This window comes from Melanostigma gelatinosum, assembly GCF_949748355.1.
Source record: "Melanostigma gelatinosum genome assembly, chromosome: 13".
Lineage (NCBI taxonomy): Eukaryota > Metazoa > Chordata > Actinopteri > Perciformes > Zoarcidae > Melanostigma > Melanostigma gelatinosum.
Window position 1 is genome coordinate 13,960,053 of NC_136646.1, and position 14,860 is coordinate 13,974,912.

Below are 14,860 nucleotides of genomic sequence, written 5' to 3' on the forward strand. Positions count from 1 at the left end.
GAGAGTCTAGATTTGAGGGAAGTGAACACACAGCTGAAGGACAGAAAACTGTATTGACAGAGTGAATGCAGCAGACTTAAGGTGAGATGCGCTCTGTCCAATAACAGACAAACAATCAAGAGTAGAGAATCAAAGAATCGTGATGAGAAAGCTTCAACAAGGTCGTGACACGAACTGGTGCGTTGGGGCGCATGCGACGCATCTCCTGCCAAACCACAGGCATTATGGGAAGATAAGGCCGGCCCGCGGCAGTGAACCCACGCTGTGCCCCGAGTGCAATCAAACATCGACTCTAAAGCCAGTTCGTATTCTTTAAACACAGCCAGACTGCAGTTGATTTTCCGCTCGGAGGAATAATCAATCATACTTGTGAGTCACCATCAACATCATAAGCACCTAATGAGTCTTCGGGGTGACTAAGTGTCTCGACAACAATTTCTACTCCCGTCAGACAGCTAGCCACGTACGACTTCGTCATTAGTCACCACGTAGGGCCGGTTTAATCAGCAGAAACGCAGGCAGGCATTCAGACACACACACACACACACACACACACACACTAACATAAAAGGGGCAAGGCTCTGCTGCTCCTCAAAGTTCTCCTCCATCAGGAGTAGAAGAAGAATCACCATCCCTGGACTGACATGTGAAGCGTTTCATACCCTGTCATGTGCTCAGCAGGTAGCACATTTGTAATCTAGTGTTGAGAGCTGTCGGGGGGGGGGGGGGGGGATTTCTCCAGGATCTGGACGCAGCCGTCACGCCTGATTTCATCCTTCGAGCCACATTGGTGTCTGACATGCTGCGGAATGCAGAGCAGACCGCCGGTCCCACCATGAGAGGCACGGACCACGGATAAATGGTGGGAGTTGTGAATATACAAAGCTCATCATATTGGAGGATAATACCCGCTTAAATACATTTTTCAAACACAAAGATTAAGCCCCATATTAAAGTCGTATTGCTTGTAAAACGTCTCCGGATGCATTAACAACAAGCAAAAGAACACAGAAAAAAAATGTTTTTCATTCAAATGTATTCCTTTATTTAAAGTATGCCCTCAAGAGTTAAGATCGCTGCCAGAAGAAGTTATGATGATGACAGGAAAGGGTACAGTAAGACTTTTTCCCCCCCTTATCTGATTATTTTTTACTTATTCTTGTATTTCTGCGGTTGTATCACAGTGTGGTGGGAAACATATGGAGTCTGATGCACAGAGTGAAATGCATACATAACAAACCACACACACAACGCTGGAGAGAAGCGGAGGACTGTTTAGGTCCGCTGTGCTGACTGTAAAATCAACAACATGATATTTTAACTGTAGTGGGCAACTTGGCTACGAGCGGCAGTGAAGTGCAACGTTCTCAAGAGCTGTTTGAACTCAGAACTCGTGTGATGTTTGTGTCAGTAACCTGACAGCAGCGTGCTGATGTACGTTTCCCATGATGGATTAAAGAGGCCAAACGGCTAACCCTGGGGGAGCCCTGCTTTCTTTGGATTTCACTTTTTGATTTCCTGCCACAAGAAATATGAAAAACCAAAAAGGAATTTTCACAGAGGGAATCTAGATTGTCAAAACCAAAAGCCTAACGTGAAGGAATGGATTTAACAGCGCGTCTGTTCTTATGTAAGCAACACATGTTAGCATATCCGGCCAGCTAGCTCACTACCTTCTACTAAACTATAACGCATTGTTCCAATCAAAACCAAGGAGCATTATATGGTCCGTTTGGTTTTTGTGGAGTTACAGGTTACATTAAACGCCTTGTTCAAGATGATATCCACAGTCTGTGTGAAAGAGAAACACGATTAGCAGCAGAATGCTGTTTGTTCTGAACACAAATATGCAGCCCGAGGCGAACTCTACGCTGCGTTCAAAGAACAATGCTGCTGATGTATTGCTTTGTTTTCTACCTCATCTACCTCACCGTGAGGATGTTTAGCATCAGCCTTTAAGTGCAATACTATGTATATTTAGCCATCAAGTTCATATTTGCAGACCCTTTTACAAGATCCTTTTTAAATGCTTCAGCTGGAAACATTACAAAGTCAGCTGTAGACCATGTTGTCTTCAACTAAATCAGCTGAATTAGTTGCAGCTAATAGAAACTGCTACCGCCAGAAGATTGATAGTCGCTAGCAAGACACGAGAACCCGCTTTAATTTAAAAGCTATCGTTTGAAAAAAGGTTTGAGTGGTGAATGTTAAACTGTACACCACAATATGTATCCTGCTAGAATGGAGCGCTTTACATCAAGGCTTTTGCAGGTGAATAGTTTTGGTACAGAATTGTGAGTAAAAACACAACTCATCTCAATGTTGGTCAGAAGCCAGCATCGTGTTGTGGTCTGGGAAGTCGTACAGGCAGATGGAGGACGTGTCCTCTCTGCCACCCACACCTCCACAGGACTCACTCAGTGCACAGCATGCTGGGACAAAGCTAAAGGTCCAACTCTTTAAAAAAAAAAAGAACTCAGTAAATTGTCTTTTTCTCGCTGTGTGTGTGCTTTCTAACTTTCTAATTTCCAGTTCCTCTCCCAAAGCCTTGCTCTGTTTGTCTGCTTCGCCTGCAGAATAAATAAATACACTTCAGTGCTATCGGTTTTCCATACTGCACAGCTCTCGCAGTCGACAGAAACATGTCACACCGCGCAAATAAATAGCTCCCCTGCAACCCAAACAGCGTAATTGCTCAGATCCTGCGCCCCTGCCGGCTCTCTTCCTGGACATAAGAACCTGCCCAGCAACAGAGACTCCGTCTGCCCCAAGCACTTTAACACCTCCACCTCTTCCTCCACCCATTTCTGGAGCACGACTGGGGGGGTCCAGTTCACCCATACTACCAACCAACTTCATGTCGAGCACTGTACAACATCAGTTCAAATGGACGGGTAACATTCCCCACAGGGAGTGAAAGGCTCCCTCTCGCAGCTAAACAACATATGCAGGCCTAACAGCAGAGCAAAGAGGGATTCAACATTTCACAACCATTTAAACTGTGAAACAAATCACAGTAAACAAAACTGCACTGATGAAATACATGTCAAATAATTACAAACACGTTAAAAAAAAACATGAGAAATACACGTTACAGCTATACATCACTCGTGAATACAGAATGTGCAGATTTGCATCATGGGTACATTTACCAGCTTGTCAGCTGCAGTGTAATGTAAACAGATGTGAGTGAAGACACTTTAACGCACAGACCTTTAACCTCCACCTCTTTCTTTAACTCTGGCCTGCGCCTGAACCCAAAACTCACACCTTCTCTCCCAAGTTGCTGCTTTTACCTCTGGGTACGGCAACACGGGGATGTTTTCCCTCCTCGGTGATATTCAATAGCGTCTGTGGAGATAAACTGTGGGGCACAGTAGTTGTCCGCACCAGGCTCAGACCTCCTCTATGTGACCCAAGAGGTCACAGTAAAGCAGGTCTGCTCCACTGGACGTCTGTGAAAGTCTGGGATCATTTACCTTCTTAGGGAAGAGAGCGCGCTCTGTGTGTGTGTGTGTGTGTGTGTGTGTGTGTGTGTGTGTGTGAGAAAGAGAATCAGGATGCTCCTCAGTTCAAGCTAAGGAAATGAAAAGTGTTTTCAAATGTTTTCACAACCTGGGGGAAGTTTAAGGACCTTGCTAATCACTACCACACGTCCCTAAGCCTACAGTATTTTGAAGCCCCTAATAAACAGACGCCTACACACTGGATTACAGTACAACCTGCACCGTGTGAAACCATAGCTAACCGATGCAACACTCTCTCAATCTCAAATCTGGTTTCAATGAATGACGGTCAAAATTGGCTAACTTCAATTTCCTAGCTGGAGCCAGTGAAATGTAATATGAACTTCTGTACAGTGCAGCTGAACATGACATGAAGAAACCTCGGAATCCCATTTATACCGTCATCTAATCCGGCCTCCCCCCATGCCTCGGATGAATATTTATGCTTTCCGGTGTGTTTGGGTTTAGAGTCGTACACCGTTATCACTGGGGGGCATAAGTCCGAGACGCGTAATCGTTTCCATGCACGCTCTTGGTGTTTACGTTGCAGAGCTTTGCCAGCAAAACAAATGTTTTCGAGACGCGTAAACACATCAGCCAATGGCAACAAAGATGGTTCAGCAGCAGGGTTATTACATGAGGTAGCAGAATAATTCGGTTAGTTCGTCTAAAAGGAAAATGTTCAACTGGCTTTAGTGGCCAGCGGACGCCACGATGACCTCTTGGTAACATCTTTTGTGGGATACATTTGCTCGGGTTATAGTCTGAGCTGCAGACAGCCCGAAGCACTTCCATGTTCCTCTTCACATCAGCATACATTCATTTCCTGACTGTCCACAGGCGCGTCACGCTAAAGAATCCAACATTACAGGCGCTTTATGAAAGACGGCTGCCTGTATCTTTTGTATTGTTTCACTGTACGGACAATGTGAAAGGTGCAGCTCTCCTGGACTTCAGCTCATCTCTAATAACTTACGGCTGTCATGGCGTCGTATTCAGACACAGCAGGCAGCTGTTTTCAATTTTAAAAAAGCTTGACAACTCCACTGTACACTACCTACTCTGCACCAAAGAGGAGAAAGATTAGAGATTAACTGGTGAACATAATACGGCATTTAGCAGCTAAAATTACACTCAGGAGTTAGAAGCTTGGCAGTTGGCCAAGTGGCCAAAAACAATCAGTTATGTCAGGTTTAAGTACAGGATCCCGGTACATTATCAACCTGAAAGGTGTAGTCTTCATGTTGCAACAGACATTTTAATAAAAACAAGCCATTCGAGGGCCGAACAACACCTCAGAGTTCTGAAAATCAGGTGGAGGAAACACATTTTCTGCCATCTTTGCAGTATGCCCACGCAAAACCAGCCTGTTTTTTTGGCACAGTTGTCCTGCACTGTTCAGTCTGCGCCTCCAACCAGCCCAGCACCGCCCCCACAGCCTTGCCCCCGTTAGTGGCACACCCTCCTCTAAAAGCTTTTTTAATTATGGCAGACATTAAAGCAGGTCTGGCTCTGAGCTCTGACTGATGGCAGTGTATGCACCGCTGCTCCTCTGAGCCGGCCACATGCTTATATGCACTTATTTTGACCACACACACACACGTATGTAAAGCACATACAAATAAGAACACATAGGACATATACACGTATATAACTGCACTCGTGGAAGCAAAATGCTTTGACCAGACAACCAAACTGGCTCCACTGTCAAAAAAAGAAAAAGAAAAGATGATTAGACAGATTTTATAAGTCTGCAAAAGTGATGGTGGCGTACCCTCATCTACTCAAGAGAGAGAGAGAAAGGACAGCAAGAGAAGAGCGAGAGAGGAGGGGAGGGGAGGAAGACAGAAGAGGAAAAAGGGCACGAGGGAGCAGAGCGATACAACACTCCTTCCATGCGTCTCCCTAAAGAGGAGGTGTGTGTGTCTGCTGCTAGATTGTTGAAATAAAGAACTGTGCTCAGAAATAAATGCATGGCTAAAGATAAAAAGGGCGGCACGGCGGACTAGATGACTCATGCATTGAAAACAGATAAGAACACTTTCAATTATCGACCCGCTATCATAAAACAGAAATAAAAACGGTGACATCGTGCGCTTGACGGAGCCACACTGCCGCTGCCTGAACATAACGGGCAAGTTATCTTGAGTTCAGGCAGCTAGAAAGAACCCGTGTACGTTTCGGATGTGCGAGTGCAAGTGCTCCCAGGCTACTTCTACCTGTGTGAATGCGTCGGTGTTCATGGGATCCAGAGGCCGTCTGGTCTACATAAGACACTAATCCAATTGTCACCGTTCTAGGAGATGTATTCGACCCCAGGGCTTCACGGGGTCACGCTCTCTTCCTGTTTGGACCAATAAGGAGACTCCGTCAGTGGTCTGACAGGCTGCTACAGCCACTCTCAGGTTACACTGCCTGGGCCCCGGGAGCCGCAGTGCTCCCAGGGGTCGTTTTCGCGAGGTGTCCATATGCGATGTGCGTAGGTGGGGTTCTGGGAGGGTCACTCGGCCACAGAGCTGCAACCCTACCCACTTCAAAAAGGTCCCTGTCCTTCTTATCCCTGAGGGCGCCCTGCTGCTCTCCCCTCTGAGCCCCCCCAACGGGCTGGCCCACCTCACAATGGCGGATGACGCTGGGCCCCGCTCAGTGGCCTTGAAGTCTGACACCTTCCCAGCAGCCCTGCTTCATGACCTTCCCCGTGTGTCTGATGCTCAGAACGTCCCAGCTGATGGTGGCTGCACTTTGATTAAAAAAGAAAAAAGAAAAAGCAGTGTAACTTGAGGACGCCACATCAGGAACACTCATCTCCATATATGGACCATATGGAAACACCTGCTGTGAATACACACCCTTAGAAAGGAAGCTCTTATGTTATCTGTAGGTTATTAAGACATGTTGCAGGCCTCTCTTATCTGGCTGGAGGACAAAAGAGAAGAAGACACAATGACCACAACAAAGCCTCACCTGTTCTCTGGGTGATAACATGAGAGAGAGCCTGGTGACAATCTATTAAAAAGGTGTGATGAAAGACTTCCATTATGCGACGGCTTTTTACGATAACCTTTGTTTATTTCGGCTAGCTTTAAGTCTACACGTCCATCTCTTCTTTGCATTTTCCTAGATTACAAAATGCAATCAGTATCGTCAAAGAGTACTTTCCTATTTTTTAAAAAAGGACATTTTTAATACCTCCTCGTGTCAGATGAAAAACAACTTCATCATTGCAGATTAGAGTCTTCATTTTATTAGGTCAAAGTTAGTTTTCTTGCCATTTTACCGTGTGCTGTGACAGCATTCCAAGATAACTGAAGAAAATGGAGACCAGAGTTACAAGTTAATGGGCCATAACTCTAAATGCTGCTTTAAACTCACACTTCCCAGGTGATGGATACGTTAAGCAGGCCAAACCACCAGAAGGCACCTTCATTTGGGAACACTGGAGCATGACCTCGTGACAAGGCTTCTATTTTTCTCCATTGCTTAACCGACAGCGATGGCCATCACTCACGCTGATTAAGTAAACCCCAGTGCTAATAGATTTCCTCTGGAAAGGCTTCTGACAAAAATACAAATGTATTCAGGCTGAGCAGCCTGAGGCACACCGGCGTGATACATGGCTCCAGTAACGGTCCAGGAAATGTTTACGAGCGGGCCAACTGGCTTGTTTAAGGTCAAAGGTTACACAAAACCCCAGATTGGTTTAAACTGTGTCCTTCGATTGACACTACGGAAGTTTGAAGGAAACCCATCATGCCTCGCAGTGGGAAACCCTCCCTGAGATATTTCTTTTTACTATTAGCCGGAGGTTACACAATATAAGCAGTGGGGAGGTGCCAAAGCTGAAATCCACTGAGTTACTCTCACCCTCCCATGTTGTCTAAACCCAAACAAACAGCAACACTGACTCACTAACACCTTCAAACACGCCTGGACCCAAACCTTAGCTGTGTGACTGGTCAGCAGGCAGAGAGAGGTCGCCGTCAGTCTCTCCTTTCATTGAAACCGACACCCATCGTTTATCTTAGTTATCTGAAAACTCTGCTGACAAGTGTGAAGGAAATCTGACTAAAAGTCTGTCACAATGCTTCCCAGATCTATGAAGTAACCACTGGCGGGTTTGAAAATCTATATTATGATAAGTTCAGCCTGATGGTAGGCCATGCTGTTATCTAAATCTGTAGTGTGGACACCTGTCAGCCTCAGCTGGACTTTAAACTTTGTCAAAAATTCTTACTGCTTTTTGTCATTGTCAAGGTTCCTTACTTTTACAAATTGGGACCATTTCTGAACAAGGGTATTTCGGCATTCCTGGAGCCAATTGGCCTCTATGCAATCTTTCAGACCTACCATTGTGCAACCCCCCCCCCCCCCCCCCCCCCCCCCCCCCAACCTCATAACGTCCAGGTTGTTCTGGGAGATTTAACCTGCTGGCTTTATTTCACCTCCACCAGCATCCTGGGTATTTGATTGTCAGCGGGGGAGCATGTAGGGGCTTAATCAGTGAAGGCAGGTGCTAAACATTTTGCGCCTTTTACTGCCATAAAATGAGAGTCTGTTTTCAGAGTTATGTGCACACGTGTGCTTCCTGGAGCTGAAGACCGGCCTGTATTTATGCCTCACTGTGTAGAGAAAGCAATGAAACACCGACTGCACACAGAACACCATGCAGCCGTGCACAGTTACATAAATCACTGCTGTTATACAGATAGGAGCCACAAAGAAAACATTGTTTATGCGTTCTAGAACACAAAACGGTACGTTGGGCTCACAACATCAATATCATTAATGCCATGTACTGTCAAAATGTTAGAGGTTGTTGCCAGCACACATGGGAAAATAAGACACCACTATTTTCCAAACATGTATCATCCAGTAAGACATATACAAAACAAGAAAAGTGCAAAAAAATGACACAATGACATTATAGATTGCTATTTTCCATTTTTTTTATGTGTATGTGAAGTGCTTCAGTGTTACATGTGCTTGTCCTGTAGGTGAGTCTGTTCTGCGTGACGCATGCTGAAACCTGTTATGTCTGCTCTGCTTTAATGTCGTACACTTTTCTTTTGCTGTGTTTCGGTTTTGTCTCTATGTTGCTGTCGGTTTCTCTATGAATTTTAACTCCGTTTCAATTGGAGATTTTGTTATGTTTGGCTGCCTTGAAACATCTGGCCGGGGACAGCAGCTGGAAATTAGCCTCTCTGGCTAACTCTGGCTCACTTACAGTGTAACTGTTGATTGGTGTGCATTGTCCCTGAAAAATAAATAAGTAGTTCTATATTCTTTCGAATAACATATTTGAAACTGGAAAAGCAATTTCTGAAGGAATTGCAATGTGAATGCTGTATGCTGAGCAGCTGACTGCTGGTTTAATTATTTTTCGAAGAATGTCACTGAAAATTTGAAGAACACCAATGATGTATAAAATATTTGAAATATTTAAAGATTCTTTTTGACAGCTGACGCCACACTGCACTGCTGGCTGGCTGTAGTCTGTCTGTATGAAGATAGAGAAGTAGGGATCGTTGGAAAAGTCGGAATGGGTTTTACTAAAATGTATTATCACCAATTGTATTATTCCATGTTAAGATACAGTTACCTTCTGGGGCTTTAATTTTGAAAGGGATACGTTGATTGATTCGGAAAGTATGAAACGTATGAATGAGAAAAGTAACAGCAATAACATCCTAATTTTGCTTCACGTCTTAATGTTTGAATCAAGTTTCCACGTTGAAGTATGTGGAAGGAGTTACTCAGCAAAAAAACGAAACGGAATAATAATACATATTTAGAAGAACATAGCTTGTATAACCAATTTCAAACATACTGTACAGTGAAAAGAAATGTCAAATACCAACAGTTTATCCTGATTCAGAGCTTTCATTTTCTCTCATCACAGTTTAACCAGGTAACATCAATATCTGTTTTTGTCACTGCACTAACCGCCCACGTGGCTCATCATCATTCCCAAACAGAAAACATATGGGACATGAGCTGGCCTGGTTCACACACACGAGCGTGACGCAAATACACACATTGTCCAAACAACACCACTAAGGTCATGAACTGACAGCTACTAGTCGGTTTAAAGAAGTCTGTACTCACCGGTCACAGAGGAGAAACGCTCAACCAGCCTCAGTTCTCTGTAGCAGGTTCTCCCATCACCACACCTGTTGCTCCGGTGTGTCTTCGGCGGACGCAAAGCACGATTAGCCGCGTTAGCATGTAGCCGAAGCGACTGACAATGCCAGAGAGACACGCAACAGCTGGAATAACTCCGGAAAAGCATCGCGATACGGCCTCAGTGACACGTGTCCATCGGGCATGGATGGGGTTGGCAGTAACGTTAATCCCACTCACGTTTTTCTTTCAATTGTCTCCATCACAGTCTTACTTTCACATAAACGTTTGCTTAAAAAAAGAGGAATTTTGGTCCTTTTTTTCGTAGGAACTCGAGCGCCCCCTTGCCGCTATGCCTGGGTGATCGTGTCCTATCGCCTTTCATCAGAGGACGCGATGCTTTACATCTATAGCAGGGATTCCCAAAGCTGCTTCTAGGGGGTGCGCGAGAGGAAAAATGTAATGGTGGTCTAATGGTGTAACAATTCATATTAAATATAATTTTCACAAAGTAAAAACATGAATGTAACAGACTGTCTCGTGTTTTTGTCGTTCTGGTGTTGACGATGATATGTCCCTTGAGGGTTGCCGTAGCGAAGGCGCAACCCCCGCCTCTGGCCAAAGGAGAAATCAATAATAAAGAGAATAGCCGTGGGCTGATACAAGATGTCTAATCTCCCGACTCCGGTTGGGATGTAGAAGGGGATGCGCGGCCTAAAAAGTTTGGGATCCTCTGATCTATAGGGTCTAATCACTAAAGTCTTTCTCTGCTGATGACCTTAATATATAGTATGGGATACTCTTCCAATTGGTCTGCCCTCATTCAATTATAGCCTATAACTAAAAACTGAAATTTGACAGCTGTGCTTCGGCTCAGCTACAAGCCTGGTAAGCAGATGCTGTACCAACAATTGGCATGTTTACATTCATGTGAACAGATATGGGATATCATAATGCTGGTGTGAAACATGTGGCAATTTAGCAGTGTTAGAAGTGTCCCGTCATGAACTGAAGTGTTGACTTGTTTGTGACAATGGATGAAAGTAGAGGGGGGAAGTCTCTATCCTTCTGGGGACATGATTTATTATATAAATTTGATAGCAACCCATTTGTTGTCAAGACATTTCATTCTGGACCAACAGACTGATCAACAATCCTCACCACGAGTGTGGCGAGAAGGATTTGGAGAAGCATTTCAATGGAACCATGACTCCTTGTCAAGGTCTGGAAGTAATCCACTCCTCTTCAATAAGGAAAGAAAGCTGACAATTCCCAAACGTGCATCCCGTCCCTCCAACTCAATTAACTCGTTGTGGTACATTTAAAGTTAACATCCGATCCCAAAGCAAAGCTAGAAGGAGAATATTCAACTTCGGAAAATGTTTTCTTGTGGGAACGAGGGAGAGAAAATATACACAGGTATTAAAATACAGAAGCCATATTCAAAACGTAATGATCGAACAGTTGATAAGAGAATATTGGCGATTATAGGAAAGACAAACAAAAAGAAAAATAAAGACTTTTCGTTTCTTTTCTCAAGGAACAAGGAGGAAATGAAACATAAAGAAAAGAGGGATCTGTGCCGGATTAATGGCTCCTGAGTGCGTAGACCTCCCCAGAGCTGGAGATTTGATTCTCCTCCATTCATCCAGACCTCTTTTCATCCCTCAATCCACATTTAAACCTCCCTTCATCCCTCGCCCCTCCATATTTCTAGTGCCAGCGTCTGTCGTCACTCCTACTTCCCTCCTGACCCGTTCTCTTATTGTGCCCTGTCCTCTTTTCAAGAAAGACATTGATTAGCAGAGGACACGGCGATTGACCGCTCTGTCACAGAGCAGCTCATGGAGATTCAATCAGTCCATTGTAAGCCTGAAGTCGAGACGGAGCGGTGGAAAAAGGCTGGGACATAGAAAGATAAAGTAACTGGTGTTAATCTGACATGTCTTCACAGTGAATTCACTCTCTCCTACTAGAACTGTGGTCTACAGATGGTGCAGGAGTGAGTCACACTGAAACAAGATAGATATGTTCCAGACTTGAAGCTTGATACGATCTCTATGTCCTAGACCAGAAATAGACAGATTTCTTTCCTTTCAGCCAATGGGCTCCTCACAATAGAGGAAACAGTTGCAGCAAAGAAAACACAACACCTTGTTGTTGTTGTCAGACATCAGACTCCCATGTTTGACGGATGGTTACTGATATCCATGCAAGAGGAGTCCACAGAGCCAGAGGTGTTCATGAACTCCGACATGGTTCCCTTTGATTACAGCACCCCCTAGTGGCCTCAAGAGCTCAAAATGATTCCTCACCCTTCAGTCACATCTGGATACACGCAATACTTCAAGCTACAAGCACATCTGTATCACATATGAATAAGCACTGTGAGAAACAATCTGCAAATATAAATATAATCCGCAACATCAGAAAAATGTGGAACAAAACTAAGAATGTGTAAGTGTGATTCACTGGGGGTGACTCGTTTGGGGGTATTTAAAGGGCAGTTCGCCCAAATGACAAGAAACATATTTTCTCACTTAGCACTTGTGGTATCCACATATTTTTGGTTTCATCACACCAGGTTTTTGAGATAATTGTGTGTGACATTTCTGCAATCCTTTAATAATAAAGGTGAATGGAACCCATCTTGTCCTGCTTAAAGCATTTCAAAATTACTCGATAAAAAAATCAACAGCAACGCAAATTTCCAGAAACTATGTCCTGGTTACTGTTAATAATATTGTGAACCATTTTAATTTCTTGGATCTACTTTTTACAGGAGAAATAGGCCCAATTCTAGTGTCCCACGAAGCCCTAAATCCCCACAGACTTTATTTGACATCATCTGAATCTTCAGCAAAGCGGGATAACCCTGACTCTAGCCCAGGGCTTGCTGTCCCTGCTCTGGAGCAGGGTTAGCCTCCAGATTGCTGCCTTATCTTTTAAAAAATCGACTTAACACGGGGCTAAAAGTTTCCTGTGTGAAACAGGATTTGAGTAAAGGATGGAATTTGCGTCACTTTTTTTGTTGTCCAATCAGTTCAGAGTTTACGTTCTCACATTCGAGAACGTAAACATTCGTCAAGTGTTCCATCAAACATTTAACTGAGTGCTGGTGGAAGTGCGGAATCGCATAGCCCTGAGCTAAGGTTAAGTTTGGGTTAACAATGTGTGTGTGTGTGTGTGTGTGAAGGGGCTAAATTATCCCAGGGTCAACTCTTAGTCCAGTGAGGATAGCCCTGGGCTAAGAATATGCAATGTGAAAAGCAAGGTTTTCCAAAATAAGTCCAAGGCTTTATACTTAATAGAAAAAAAGTTCCGTATTTTGTATTGTTTCTTTCTTACGTCATAGTGCTATTTACTCTGGGTTATCCCTTTGAACAAAGTGTTGTGGACTTTATGAAAGTGTGTGTACATATGAGTGCTCAAACTGTTGAATTAGTTTACTGCGGATAAGAGTACACTTATTCTGGAAATGGATGCTGCAGTTGAATTTTAAATGTAAGTGTGCAATGCTGTGAGCACCTTAAACTAAACTAAATCCACTTCCTTTGTTTAGGGGTAGCAGAAAAAAAAATCACAGCGCCGGGTATCTCAAAACCCAAACAAATAAAACCCAAACTATGCACGCTTAAATACCCCTTGGGCTGTTTGATATTTGGGTGAAACTGACCCTTTAAAGAACCTCCATCACCCGTTACTATACCACCGCTTCTGAAGCTGTGCCTCCATTCTGGGGCTGCAGAACAGACAACAAAACACAAGAGGGCAGCCAATACTCATCTATGAACCCTGCAGTCCAGGTTTCTGACATCTCACCGGTTCTGTCTGTTGCCGGCAGCATCCTCATTCAAACTGAATTACACTGTGAAATAGGATTACGTGTCGAGCAATGCAATGATTGAGCACAATTGTTGGGAGTTTGGCAGGAAAGCGGAATACAAAGAAAATGCACAAACATGCGTTCCTATTTGTCACGCTGACGAGTCTTCTGTGAAACAAAATTATAAGATAAAGTCGATCCTGGGTGTCAAATGATGGGTATCGCAGCACACAGCCTTTCTTTTCTTTCTTCAAGTGAGTAAAAAATAGCTGCCGCTTGTCTGGCCCCTCCCCAGAGAGTATACAGACTGAGTTATGGCCCTGTAATTATCTGCGGGAGTGAAAGTGTGTGTATGAATGAACGTGCTCCGTTTTAAAAGGCGTTTTATTGTAGTTGCTGTTTCTTCAGATTGTGGGCCGGGGAGCGGATCTCCCTTTATGGGTTTGCTGTTTCCTCTCCCACAGAGCTCCCTGATACCCCGGGCAACTGAAGAGGCTGGCTCGCATTATACAGAGACACGTTTAGCTTCTGAAATAATCTAATAAAAAAGAAAGAAAGAGAGAGCCAGAGAGAGATCAAGCAACCTCCTAAGATGAGCTCATTCCCATCTTTCATCAGCATCTCCTGCATCGTAATGAGCAGTGAATCTGTATGTGTGCACACAGTCAGATGGGTGGGAGAGAGCAGCTGTCTTGAAGACTTCCCTGCAGCCAACCTCTTTGATGTCTTCGTCACACTGGCCTGACAGGGCCTCATCTCCACTGGTGACCCCCCTCAGCCCTGACCTCGCAACTCCAGGGGGGCCAGGTCCCTCAGCGTTAGGCCCCTTCGAGCCAATTAACCCCTGAACTGAGATCAATTAACCCTTTCACACAAGGGCCAGCAGATAACACCCCATGCATTATTAGCAGGTGCAGAAAAAACACCAGATCAAAGGGTTTAAGATGGGCTGATCTGAGACAAAATAACACTGATAGAAAAGGGTCTGGCCTGGTGACGTACGGACCAGGTCTTCTTCTGTGGTGGTTGTCGGATTGAAGAGGAGGCTACAGAGGAAGAAGAGCAAATGGAAAGACTCAGCAAGATGCACGGAGCGAGAGAAACTCATCTATGAGTCTAATTAAGCAGAAATGGAGCTGTGGGGAGCCAGGGGACCTGCGTAGTGATATCTTGCGTTTCACTCCATTAACCTGCTCCTAATGAACTGTGTGTTATTGGGGGAAGTCTTTATCAATCACACCCCACTGGGGTGACGGTCACTGGTTCATCGGGGCTCACAGAGAACGTCGATACTCTTCGGCGGGGCTCCGGATCACAGGCCGACCTGTGGGGAGGACAAACAATCTGCCTGTAACAAAGCCTGCATGAGACTCAGGCTTTGTGACAAATTCCTGTCGCTGCAGCTTCA